The following is a 12,353-nucleotide window of genomic DNA, read 5'->3' as shown; positions in this document are numbered from 1 at the left end:
CTCCAGTTGACCCTGCCCTGTGCCAGCTGTGGCACCTTGTGCGTACAAATTCTAGTGGAAAACTGTCGTGCATTATCGTTTACCACCTTCCAGCCTAGCAGGAAATAAACCACATATGCAGCAAAGGCCACTGATGCTACCACAGAGGCTGTGTGCTTGGCCACCAAGGTCACATGATAATCTACATCCCTTCCCTACATTTCCTTTCATAGCCCACAGGCTGCTTCAAGATGCCTACTGTAAAGTGTTTGTGTTTGTAATAGCCAGGAATTATTGCATTAAAAGTAATATCCAGGAATTGTTGCATTAAATGTTTGCCTTATTTTCATGTGAAGCAGCAATTTTAGTGTGGACTGCACTTGAGTTGGGTGTTTGATCTCTAATCTTTTGCAGGATCATACAAGATTGCAGAAAAAAAGGCTAAAAAATATGAGATGAACTCTGCAGTGGAAAGCTCTGCAATTTCTGGTAAGTGGAAAATCCTAAATTTTTAAACATTAGTAAAATTAATGCATATTCAAAATATGCACGCATTTTTCTGTTTTAGGCAATGAAGGTCCGGATGGGCCTGAAGTCCGGCTGCCATCGCCACCCCGGCTGCCATCGCCACCACCCCGGCTGCCATCGCCACCACCCCGGCTGCCATCGCCACCACCCCGGCTCCCGTCGCCACCACCCCAGCTGCCATCGCCACCCCGGCTGATATCACCACCCTGTAAGCCTTTATCTGTGTTTAGTCTTTAGATTTGCATTGTTTCAGTTATGGCTTAGTGAATTTATGGTAATATCACATAGGAGAAAGGGGGGACACCCACCCTCTAGCCGTGCCTGCTTTTTATTGATCGCAAAAAATGCATATGGGTGACTCATGAATTTGAGCTCAATTAAGACCCTGTTGCAAAACTGCAATAAGTCTGCTTTCCTGCATAGCAAAAACCCCTTTACCACAGAGTCCATGCGAGTCCTTGAAAACCTTTCAAGAGGGAGAAGTTATTTTCAAGGGCTGAACAATTTGAGGTGAAGGCAACGGAACAGATTCTTTCAGTTGTCAACACGTGTGCCCTATCCTTAGACGATGTCATGGCCAGTTGATACAGAGTGTTAGGTGGTAGCTTTAGAGATCACTTCTTGGTTGTTATCGTTGTTACAATGTTCTTTTTGGTGCCTTTAAAATCACCAGTCACACCTGTGTAGGCATGCGCTGTACCCTCAGAAGACTGAAGCATGCGCTGATTGATGTCAGACGTTCTTTCTGAGAAAAATGTTCCCGGGCGTTGTTTACGGCGACCCGTGTTCCGAATGTGACAGTGTCTACATTGGCGAGACTGGCAATTTTAAAAGGCACCTAAAAAAACATTGCAACGATAGGTTTGCCGAGAAGCAATTGTAGTGAGGTACTGTAAAAATTGAGTCATGAAGTTTAGCATTTCACTGTTTTCAAGCAAAGGATGGAAGGTAGAATATAGTTTTTGTACTGAAAATTTAAAAGTGCACAGAAGACAGGGACAAGAGGACTGGATGGGACAAACGCTGCTCACAACTGGGTTTATAAGAAACATTTTTCATTAACAGCCCACCTGTGAAGTCATAGTCAGCATAGACTTGCACAATGTAACTGCCAAAGGCAGGAGAGAATTTTAAAATTGTAATTCATCAGAATGTAATCAAAGGATGGTGCTACGTGTGTACAATGCTTGCTGACACCAAAGCATGTACTATAGTAACCATATGCGACTTGCCCATGAACAGCAGCTCTTTTTGAAGCATGGTCACAGAGCCTTTCGCTCATACACTCGACACACAAATTGCCGCAATGGCTTTGTGGTTAAGGTGCTTGGCTGCTGACGCGAAAGGTGCCGGCTCAATCCCGACTGCAGTGGTCTCACTTCAGTGGAGGTGGAATGCTAGATGCTCGCCCGTGTACTGTGCAATGTCTGTGCACGTTAAAGAACCCCAGGTGGCTGAAACTATCGGAGCTCTCTACTGAGTTGCTCCAGCTAAGGTGGTTTGGGACATTAAGCCTCGTAAGTCATGACTAAGAGACAATTTCGGTATCTTTCTTTCAGTTTGTTTTTTTGCCATATCCCACGATTGCAGTCCTGTGCACTTCAGGGAAGCATCCGTGGCATTCCCTACAATGAAGTGGCAGATTCAATCCACCGCCTGTTCCAAAGGGCGTGGGCGCTCTCTGAGGCGGTCGTTAATGCACCAGCCAATTTGGCTGATGTACACTGCCACACCTGTCTGGTATTCGATAGATGACACCAGTGCAGCAAGGAACATGCATGTTTTGGTGCTTCTTCCGGCAGTCAGTATGGCGATCCGGCCTTTCCTCTACAAGTCTTGCATAGCTGCGACAGCTTACATGGCGTACAAAAATCCCAGCTGTATGCCATACTTAGAGGCAATTTTCTTCGGGCTATGAAAACTTTGTGCTGTAGGGCGTAACCTAATACCATTTGTTCTTGGAACCTCATATATTTTGAACTCGAAAAGTATGAGGTTATGCCCTAACTGCACAGTCTCATAAGCTGAGGATAATTGCTTCTCAGTATGGCATACGGCTGATGTTTTCTGTGCCATGTAAGCTGTTACAGTTATGAAGACTTATAGAGGAAAAGCCATATTATCGTACTAGCTGCCAGAAGAAGCACCAAAACATGTACGTTCTTGCTGCGCTGGTGTAGCCTATAGGACCCCACTCAACTATGGCAAAGTGTGCATCAGTAAAACTGGCCGGTGTATTAAGAATATAGATACCTTCCTTTTGGGTAGTGTTTTCAACTTTAAAATATTGTGTAAGGCATTGTTACACATGGATTACCGTGTGGTATTTTCCTCTGGCTGCTATATAATTTACAATCCATTTTCTTGTGCTGTTTTGGCTTCAGTTTAAGCAGCTAAACAATGACCGCGACGTCAACATGTGGTTACAGGTCACGTGAGGCTTGAAAAAATGGCAGTATAATCGCTACTCCTACATTTGTTATCATTCAGGCTCTTTGGGTGAAAGTGCATATTTCGCTTCTTTCCTTGTGATGCATCGGTAATCACGGTTCCCTTTTCTCAAAGGTCCCATGTCTGCCCCACTCCCCAGTTTTGCAGTCCTGCAAAACCATATATATACAATTTTTTGTGTTATCTTTGCGTTGCTGTCATGCATTGTTGCAAGTGTTTGGTTTGGACGCGTTTCTGAACATCACTGCGCGTATGACTACGTATTACTCCCCCGATAACAGAGCAGCAAGCTTCCACACAACCGACCGAAAGGCACTTCTAGCATTACTTTTTTTCGAACTGAGCACAGAGAGGAGGTGAAGCCTTAGAGAAAGGCGCATGCCGTGATCACCGACGCACCACAAGGAAAGAAGTGAAGTGTGTGCTTCCGGCAGAGCAGGCGGATTGGTGCATCACCCGTTCGCAACAGTCTCACAGAAGCAAAGACTCCTTGCGTACTTTTATTTCTTTGGGCTAAACTTACAGCTGTGTTGTGTCGACTGCAAGGACATTTTAAAGGAAATCCAAGGGCCAAAGTAAAAACAAAAATGAAGTTTTCCAGAATACTGTTTTGGAACAGAGAGCGGATCAAAACTTCATTGTGGTAACTGTCTTGAATGCTTTCCTGAACTGCACAGGATTGTAATCGTGGGACGAGGCAAAAAAAAAATGAACTTGAGAAGGAGGTACTGGAAGCATCTCTTTTGGGTGATAAGTGCGTGAGCGAAAGGTCTGTGACCGTGCTTCAGAAATTGTCCACGTGCAAGTAAAATATGGTAACTATATAGTACGTGTTTTGGTGTCATCATAAATTGTACACACGTGGCACCATCCTTTGATTGTATGCTGGTGAGTTATAATTTTCTTGTTCTGCATTTGGCGATTACCTTATGCAAGTCGATGCTCGCTACAGCTGCGCTGGTGAGCTGCTATCAGAAATGTCTGAATAAACTGCTATGAGTAGCGCTTGTCCTCTCCGGTTCTACTATAGTAGTTCTACGACTATAGTAGACCATAGTCCGGTTTCGGACTATAGTCTAAAGTGATTGAATGTGTGTGTAGATGGTGCCTTCTGGAGTGTACTATTTTATACTGTGAGTGAGTGCGTACATGGATGGTGACTGCGGGAGTGGAATATGTACTGTTATAAGTGACTGTGTGCATAGTGGGGAAGATCCGACAGGTTTTAGGTCGTTGTTAACATAAGTGACGCTACGATGGATCAATTGCCAGCAGAATAAGCAAGGCTAATCCCACCTGTAGCATACAACTCAACTCTGCGGTTCTCTCATTCAAGTTGTTCTTGTGCTTTCAAATTTGCAGCATGATACCAGCTGGGGCAGCATACAGCTTCGTTAAGGCTTTTTGTGTTTTTGAGGGTCCGCCAGAATAAAGGAGCAGTTTAAATTACTAAATCTGGTAGAATGAGATGACACCCTGAACAAACATGGTCTTAATGAATGGGAGCTCATAAATGCTTAATGCTAATTCTGTACGAGGCAGTTACGGTGTATATATATGTATCCTTTCAGCAGAAGTGCTGATGTAGCATTTTGGCATTATCTGTGTAGCATTACCTGTGTTATACTGAGTAATTTTTCCGTTCTTCCTGCATCAACACTAATGCTTCATGTTCGTGTCCAACTTCAGCCCTGCTTAGCCACTCAATGGAGGCGGCCACACCAGCTGGTGCAAATTGCACTGCGGGCTGCCCGGCTAGTTCGGCCTCCACTGCAGGCGACCTTGAGGATGTGGAGGAAACGACTAGCGATCGTAAGGCTTTTCGCTTTCTTTACTTGTGTATGAAGAGCCTGAAAAGACGAGAATGCAGTGAGAGGATAGGATGAGAATCTATTTTTTTGAAGTATGAGCCTAAACAGGCCTCGGTAGAAGTTCTGTTTTGCCTTAAAGGAGACCTAGTTGGTGGATATTTCAAAACGTGTGCTTTGAAAATGACCACTGTTTGTATAAATATGCCTGCTGCAAGTAATTCTTAATAGAAGTACTGAACCTAAGCGGTGATAAAATTTGCTACTTGACACTTCCACAGCTCTATCTCATTCCTACTAACTAGTTGCAGTGAGTTTTCCCGGCGAGTAGCACTTTGTTTCCTTTAATTTCTTTTTTGGTTCTGGATTCTGGTTTTTGTTCTGTTATTGTTGTTTCCCTTGGCCTATGTCACTAGAAAGCCACAACCTTCTAAAGACGGACCAATAGAAATAAAACAAACATTATAGATTGTGGCTCAGGACTGCAAAGTGGTCACTGTACTCTATACAGTTTATCTAGTTTTTGTGCATATATTTTTTATGTGCCCAGCCTGCTGTGCTTTCTCACTCCCACTGGCAGCTGTTGTCACAATGGAAGAATACGCTTATGGCTGTTTCCATCCTTGCCATGATGTGACGGCAATCAAAATGGCAACCAAGCTGAATAGAAAACTGGTGGTACATAGAAGGAACAGTATTCAGAGCAGCTATTTTTAACTAAGGCATTGTCAGTGCATGGTGCATTTGTGATATATAGATCTGCAAGGGATAGAGCAGTTGTACAGAACAAATACCTTTGTGTTTAGGTGTGCCTTGTGGTGGAATCAATGGCAATTTAGTAGCTTAATGCAGAGCATGTTGACGCCCAGTGTTGGTTTACATTACCATCATCGATGCTGCAGTCCCACAGGGTGTTAATTGTTCTGACGTCCAGTGAAATCCTCCACAGCAGTTCATCATCCTGCAGAATCTCGCACTTCACAAACAACCTCACCATGACATCGTGTAGAACAGCCACAAATATGTTCCCTCGAGGCATCCACCACATTTGCATTACCCGTTCTGATATGTCAAACTTGCGGCCAGGTGCGGAGTTGTTCTGTGAAGGATGACAGCTGTCTTGAACATATTCGTGAAGAAGCACCGAATGCTTATGGGGCATTCACTCTTGGACACTCGGCGGAGAGAGCAAGCGAAATCCTCTGCCACCGAAAAAGCTGCATCGTTCACACTTCCCAACCACCTCGTCTGCGCTCATCGTCTGTGTGTCGTCTGTTCAAGGCGTACACAAATATGGCAAGAGGTTAATCCATGCTGTCTACGTACGATAACTGTATGCACGCTTACTTACGCTAAATGCTTCCAGACGTTACGCCAAGTCTAGCATTGTCGCTTTTAAATACATAAGATTAGCCTAGTGGCGCTATCTGGTGGTTACTCTCAAGCCTTTTTTAAAAAGGAAAGGATCGTCACCTAAAATAAAAAAGAACACATTTATCACTCACACTTTTTTTATGGGTGAGATGAGACAAAGCGAAAGAGCGCTGGCGCTTTTATGGGCATTGAACGCGCTCAAACAGGCAGTAACAGCGACGAATTCAGTCCCAAACGAGGCGTCCCGCACCGAAGGGCGTCACCATGTTTGTTGCCGAACTTCGTACTCTCCTTCCTATTGGCTGACGGGATTCGGCGGATTTTTTTTCCGGTGGCAGAATTCGGTCCTGGACCGATCAGGCTTACCGCTTGGTATTTCGGCGCAATCTCTGCCGCGGCAGCGGATTCCGCTCGTTCTCGCTGCCGAATGTCCAAGTGTGAACGCGCCGTTACTTGGCCCTGAGCACTATTGATGAAGCGCCGCATTACAAACTGGTAAAATATGTAGCCAGGAGACATTACATGCATCAAACAACCACAGAGAAACTGTGTGCGTGGCATCAGCTCTTTTGTCAGCTGCAGAAGAACCAACAACAGAGTGAGCTGGTGCATCATTGAAGAACCAAAAACAGCGCTCGCCCATCTTCTAGTCTGTCTTTATGGCGCTGTTTTTAGGTTTCCATCAGGTACCGGCACTCCCTGCAAGCGTTGCTGTTCTGAGTGGCGGTTCCACTGCAATTGGAACAGTGCTCCTTTCATCAACTATCAACACTCCCAAGAGTGCTGAGCATACAGCTAAAAGTAAAAAAGAATACGAAAAATCCTTCTCAAGAACCATGCAGAAAATTCTGGGCAGAGCTGTGGAGCAAACATAAAATTTCATTTACCGCATCATCCCTGATACTAGTTTGTCTCCCCTTTATTTATGGTGCCATGCTCTGATTTTCGATTGCAAGCCAACACCCGCATTTCGGATTTTCAAATTTGAAAACAATAGGTCGACTTGCAAGCGTGTAAATGCAGTATATTGCTCATATTGCGTCCTTGAGGTGTAAATATATACATCTGCTGTGAAAGCCTGCCCTCACTGAAAACCTTGCTCGTTTCAGCGACAATGCTCAAGGTGCTGCGGCTGCTGCTAGAAATACGGCAGCAGCAGCGGGAAATCCTGCAGAGGCTGAGCCGGCTGGAGCAAGCTCGGCAAGAGCCGAGGACATGGTCACCGTCTCCTCCCGTGAGCTCCCTCCAGCCACTGTGCCCTCAGCTGCCAGCCTTCACTATTGAAGATTTTGAGGCGGCAGAAGCTGCTGTCAGAGATGACAGAGTCGCAGCTGCCCTGGTAATTTAATTTTTCATGCAATGTTTTATTACAGTAGTCTGTTGGGTGCTTAATGTAGTTGAGATATTTATTGAAAAATCTGAGCCCCAGAAGTAGATGCTTGCCATGCCTAAGCCATAACCATGCTGTTCTTGTATAAGTTTTCAGCTAATATAGTGGGAATGGATGAATTTTGAAAAGTCCGCACATAGTAGGGTTACTGTGACATTGTTAATAGTCTTTTATTACAACTGAAAATTCCGGAAACAGTCGCGCCCACTTATACCGAACATTACAGTTGCATAGATTACTTTATACTAAGTCTAATTCCTGTATTACAGTGAAAAATCCAAACTCTCTTACAGAATTAACATTTGTTTCTTTTTGATTCGAAATAAGTGCCTTAATCGTTTTTGCTTCTTCTACATTCGAAATGAATGCATTGTTTCTGTTCCTTCTAAAATTGGATTGAACGTTTCTTCAAAATAGACCCTATTTAATGCACTTTCTAAGCTCCCAAGCGCAGTCGTGTGCTCCTTATCAAGATCCTTGGCGATAAGCTGACTGCAGGCACTATGCAATTAATCCCCATTGCCGCTTTCACGGCAGCTAGTGCTAGGTCAGGCCTGTTGTCATTAGCTTCCTACTAGTTCAGTGCTTTTAGTTCACATGGCATATTCGTTTAAAAGCATCAACTAGGGTTCATGACCTCTGCAACAAAGCACACAAGATGGTACAAAGGAAAGAAATTAACACGGACAGCACAGCTGTATCGGTGTATATAGCACAATTTCAGCTGATGGAAAAGGTGCGAAGGAAACAGGGCGAGAATTAACAAGAGTAACTAACATTTTGATTAGTAATTATATGCTGTCATTGACATATAGCACATGCTTGGCCACATGAGCAAGTTCTTCACTGATACTGATGGGGTACTAAGGCAAGGTTTACCTGCTTGGATATATGAGGGTGCAACTCTGATGATTCAGACGAAAATCTCTGTTACCTTGAAGTTTGAATTACAGAGTACCGTATCTGTGCTGCTAACAATGCTTTCAAGAGATATTTTAAGGCTGTCTTGATTTATTTATTCACAGGACTATGTTATGCTCTACTATACTATTTGTGGCACATTTCATCAAAGTATTGAGCCTCATGAAGCTAGTGTAGTGTAATGTTAAGTCTATTTTTTGGTATATATTTTGTTCACAAAGTTTGGCTGAGTTAAGGTGGCACACAAATTATTTTAATTATTGGATTTAGACGATTGACTGGGAGTGCTGTTTCGGAGCTAATTTTTTACATTATTCGTTGCTTTCCAATTAAGGAGACAGCTTTGATCAGCCTTTTGCCTGGCTATTGCTTTTTATGCCTTTCATTAATTGAAGTGCAGTACTCCACTCCAACCAGGACAGTTTCAAGAACCATAGATGCTAATTTTAGTTGCATATTTTCCCTGTAGTGATGCATAAGACATGAATCACCGTCAAGTATTCCCTTACGTGTGCTAAACAATTTAATATTGAACTTCTTGATGCTGTTACGGTGGTCAAAATGCAAGAAGTGTTTCACATGAGGTGTAAAAAAACCACTATAATTGCTGCTGTGTTGTAGCAGGTATACTACGATTACTTTCGAAGTCACACCGTTGTCTTTGCTATTGCGTTCTACAAGTTAAGTGGTTATAGAATGTGATTTTTCATGTGAAATACCCGTTGGGCAACTGCAAATTTTTCCTTTCAGAAGAAGCAGCTTCTCCGCCTAGGCGGGAACAGTCTAAAGGAGGTGGCGGCGAATGTGATGGGTGCTGTGATGGGGGTGGCTGTGCAGAGACTATTCAGCCTGCGGGGGAGAAAAGGAAAACGGCCATTCGTCGGCACAAAGCTGTGCAGGGTGGCAACAGGTATACCTGATTTTGAATTGCTGTAGCTTTTAATTTAGAAATATTGCGATTCCTGCTTTTAAACATGTACAAGTTTTTCCAAGCTATTTTCTTGCTGTATCTTACTGCAATTTTTTATAACAGCTGATGAATATTCTGTTGCTGTGTTTATGTGATTAGTTTGGGGGTCTTAGTCATATAGAACTCCATAAAGAAGCAGCAGATGCCCTCAATCAAACCAATCATTTCCATTTGTCATATTGTAATCCGTTGTCATGAACTTCCCTGCAATGGCCGCTTTGACGTTGACTGCAGTGTCTTCATGATAGCTCATTTTTTTTTGCATTTCACTACTGTACAGTACTTGTGTTGTTTGTTGGGATACCTTGTGTGTCAGTAACGTGTGGTTTTTCTGTGTCAAATCATGAACTTGGATTTCCATATGCTTGCAGGAAGTGTATCGTTTTAAAAGTTGCATTTCTTGGTCTTAATGCACACTCACCTTGCACAGATGGCATCTGCGAGAGGCAGGGTGTCGACATCCTGGCAGCACAGGGTTTCATTGGCAGGTGGCTGCCCGGTGCGTGCGACCGAGGGGGCGGCCGAAAGAGGCGCTATGCCCAAGCTTTCGAGCCTCCTGAGTCTCACGCTCAAGCGCCACCTGTTAACCCCTGTGCTGGGTCAGCACCCTGCCCAGGCGCGCCCTCAGCCTCCTGCCCTGCAACCCCTCCAGGCATGGCCATCATGTCCCCCTCAGGGGTCCACCCAAGCTCTGCCTGCCCCTTCCTCTGCCCCCCCCCCCCACAGCCTCCTCCTCACGCCCAGCCACCGTCCACCCAAGCTCTGCCCCTTCCCCTGCCCCCCCCCCCCCACAGCGTCCTCCTCACGCCCAGCCACCCCACGCAGCACCCTTGCCACATGGGTCATTGCCCCACGGGCACATGAAAAATAAAAAAACATTTTTCTCAAATTCCTGCTTGCTTGTTTCATTTTGTAGCTGCTGGACATTAAGTAAAAAATGCGCATGAAATATTGTTTGCAAGTCAAAATACATATGCAATGAAAATACTGCATGCAGTTTTGAAATTTTAATGGGAGTTCGAACCAATTGCATATACAGCTAGAAGTCGCACGGTAATGAAAACCACGGACGGGACCTCTAAATGCATGCGATAATTCTGCACTTGTCTCGGAAAATACTGCAAATGCCTAGAGGTAGCCAAGATATGCCGGTATCCGAAAGGCCACTATTCGGCCATATTGGGGCCACTATTCGGCCATATTGGAGCCACTATTCGGCCATATTGGGGCCACTATTCAGCCATATTGGAGCCACTGTTCGGCCATATTGGAGCCACTATTCGGCCATATTGGGTCCTATATTGGCAGTGATGTTTGGGCCATTCTTGGCATTCAGATTGGCTGAAAATCAGCCCTATCTAGGCGGGAATGTTGGGCCATGCATGGAAAGAGTTGCGATTTGCCTAAATGCCAACGAAGGGCCGATATTCGCGCCAATTTTCGGAAATGATATGCCAACGGTGGCCCGTTATTGGCGTGCTGCTTGGGTCCTTGCTAGCTCTCAGCAATGACATCACAGGAGGCAGCTACAAGTGATAAAGGGACAAAAGATTTTCTGTACTGGCTCCACTCCACAGCTTTCCCGTGGAGATGGTGAGGTTGTGTCGCTTCTGCTTGTGCCAGTAGAAGGACATTAGAGGGCCCCGCGGACGCAATTCGTAAGCACACCAATGTTTTTTGGCTGCAGCGGTACCGCCTCGTCGTGGACGTTACCACTGGCCTTGTGAAGGAGACCATAATCTGGAGAGGGGCGAAACGCTGTCGCTGCGCCAGTCCTTCTACTGCTACGAGTCCCAGCGCTCTGGAGGCAAAGCGGGTCTCGGTGGTCCTTCTACTTCCGGCGCCTACATCTTCAGCCCAGCGGACGATGAGCCGTACGACCTTGGCATGCATGCGACGCACAGGATCATCAAGGTATACTCTAAGGCCGCCGCTTCAAGTGACATTATTGGCTACAATGAAGCGGACCATTAAAATGGCGGTGCTTAACCACAACAGAGTTGTTCGGGTTAGGGCTGCGGTTCTCTAACATGCGCAGCAAAGCATTCTATGTTCGAGACTCGGACGTAGAGGATGCTAGCTGTAGATTTACAACTCTAGATAGAGTATCTAGGCGACACCGTAGCTGCCTAGAGAGAGCGGAAGAATCACTTCAGAATAAGGAAAGCATTTGTTTTGCAAAGCCTGCTGTGTTTTTTTGCGTTCTTGTTTTCGTCAATAGGAGGAAAAGGGGAAGGAAAGTCGGGGAGATTAACCGGAACAAGAAACTGGTTTGATACTCTGCACTGGTGGAACAGATTGGGAGGGGGGGGGGGGACGTCGAGCAATCGCAGCTTCGTCTTTACAGTGCAGGCTCTCTGTATCGTTGTCGCATTTGAACGAGAGTCAGCGCAGGAACTCAAGTTTTTTTATGCGAAGCATACCGGCGCAGTCTTACCGGCTCTTTTATCATTGATAGGCGGGGCTACTTTCTAACACCGCGGCGCGATCAAAAGCTTCGCGCGGTTTCCGACAGTGAAGGAACCTTCACAACACGCACAACGAGCGCGCCCGACGCAGCCGAATTTTTTCCAACGCACGACATTTTTTTTCCCACTGCACCCAGCTAGCAAAACACTCGAAGGAGTGATGTCTTAGAGGACAGGGTGACACATGTCCAAGGGTATTTAACTTCGTTTTACCGGCTCTGAAACCAATATGAGCCGCAAGAGTGCCGCGGCGGCGATGCCGTCGCGAGATCCGTTTTAGTTTGCTTCCCCGCATGACACATAAGCAGGCCGGCCGTAGCACTTCTTTGCACATGACAGTAGCGTCTAGCGAAGAACCAGTACGCACGACTCCCAGAAGGCTACCGAAACACCACTCTATTATTTGAAACAGGCTCACTCCACTGCCTCGAAGGAAAATCAGATCTCAGCTTCCTTCTTGATCC

General features: G+C 45.4%; 1 pseudogene across 1 annotated transcript in view; it reads left to right on the top strand.

Annotated features, from left to right (window-relative positions):
• The window catches only part of LOC144121584 (lysosomal alpha-mannosidase-like), a 96,534-nt pseudogene that overhangs the window by 58,621 nt on the left and 25,560 nt on the right, over positions 1-12,353 (top strand). Inside the window, exon 8 of the transcript XR_013312645.1 lies at positions 11,109-11,335. The product of XR_013312645.1 is annotated as a lysosomal alpha-mannosidase-like (transcript). The remainder of the gene's footprint in view (positions 1-11,108; positions 11,336-12,353) is intronic.

This window comes from Amblyomma americanum, chromosome 1 (genome assembly GCF_052857255.1).
Source record: "Amblyomma americanum isolate KBUSLIRL-KWMA chromosome 1, ASM5285725v1, whole genome shotgun sequence".
NCBI lineage: Eukaryota > Metazoa > Arthropoda > Arachnida > Ixodida > Ixodidae > Amblyomma > Amblyomma americanum.
Note: the sequence above shows the minus strand (reverse complement) of the source record. Positions and strands in the feature narration are given on the sequence as shown.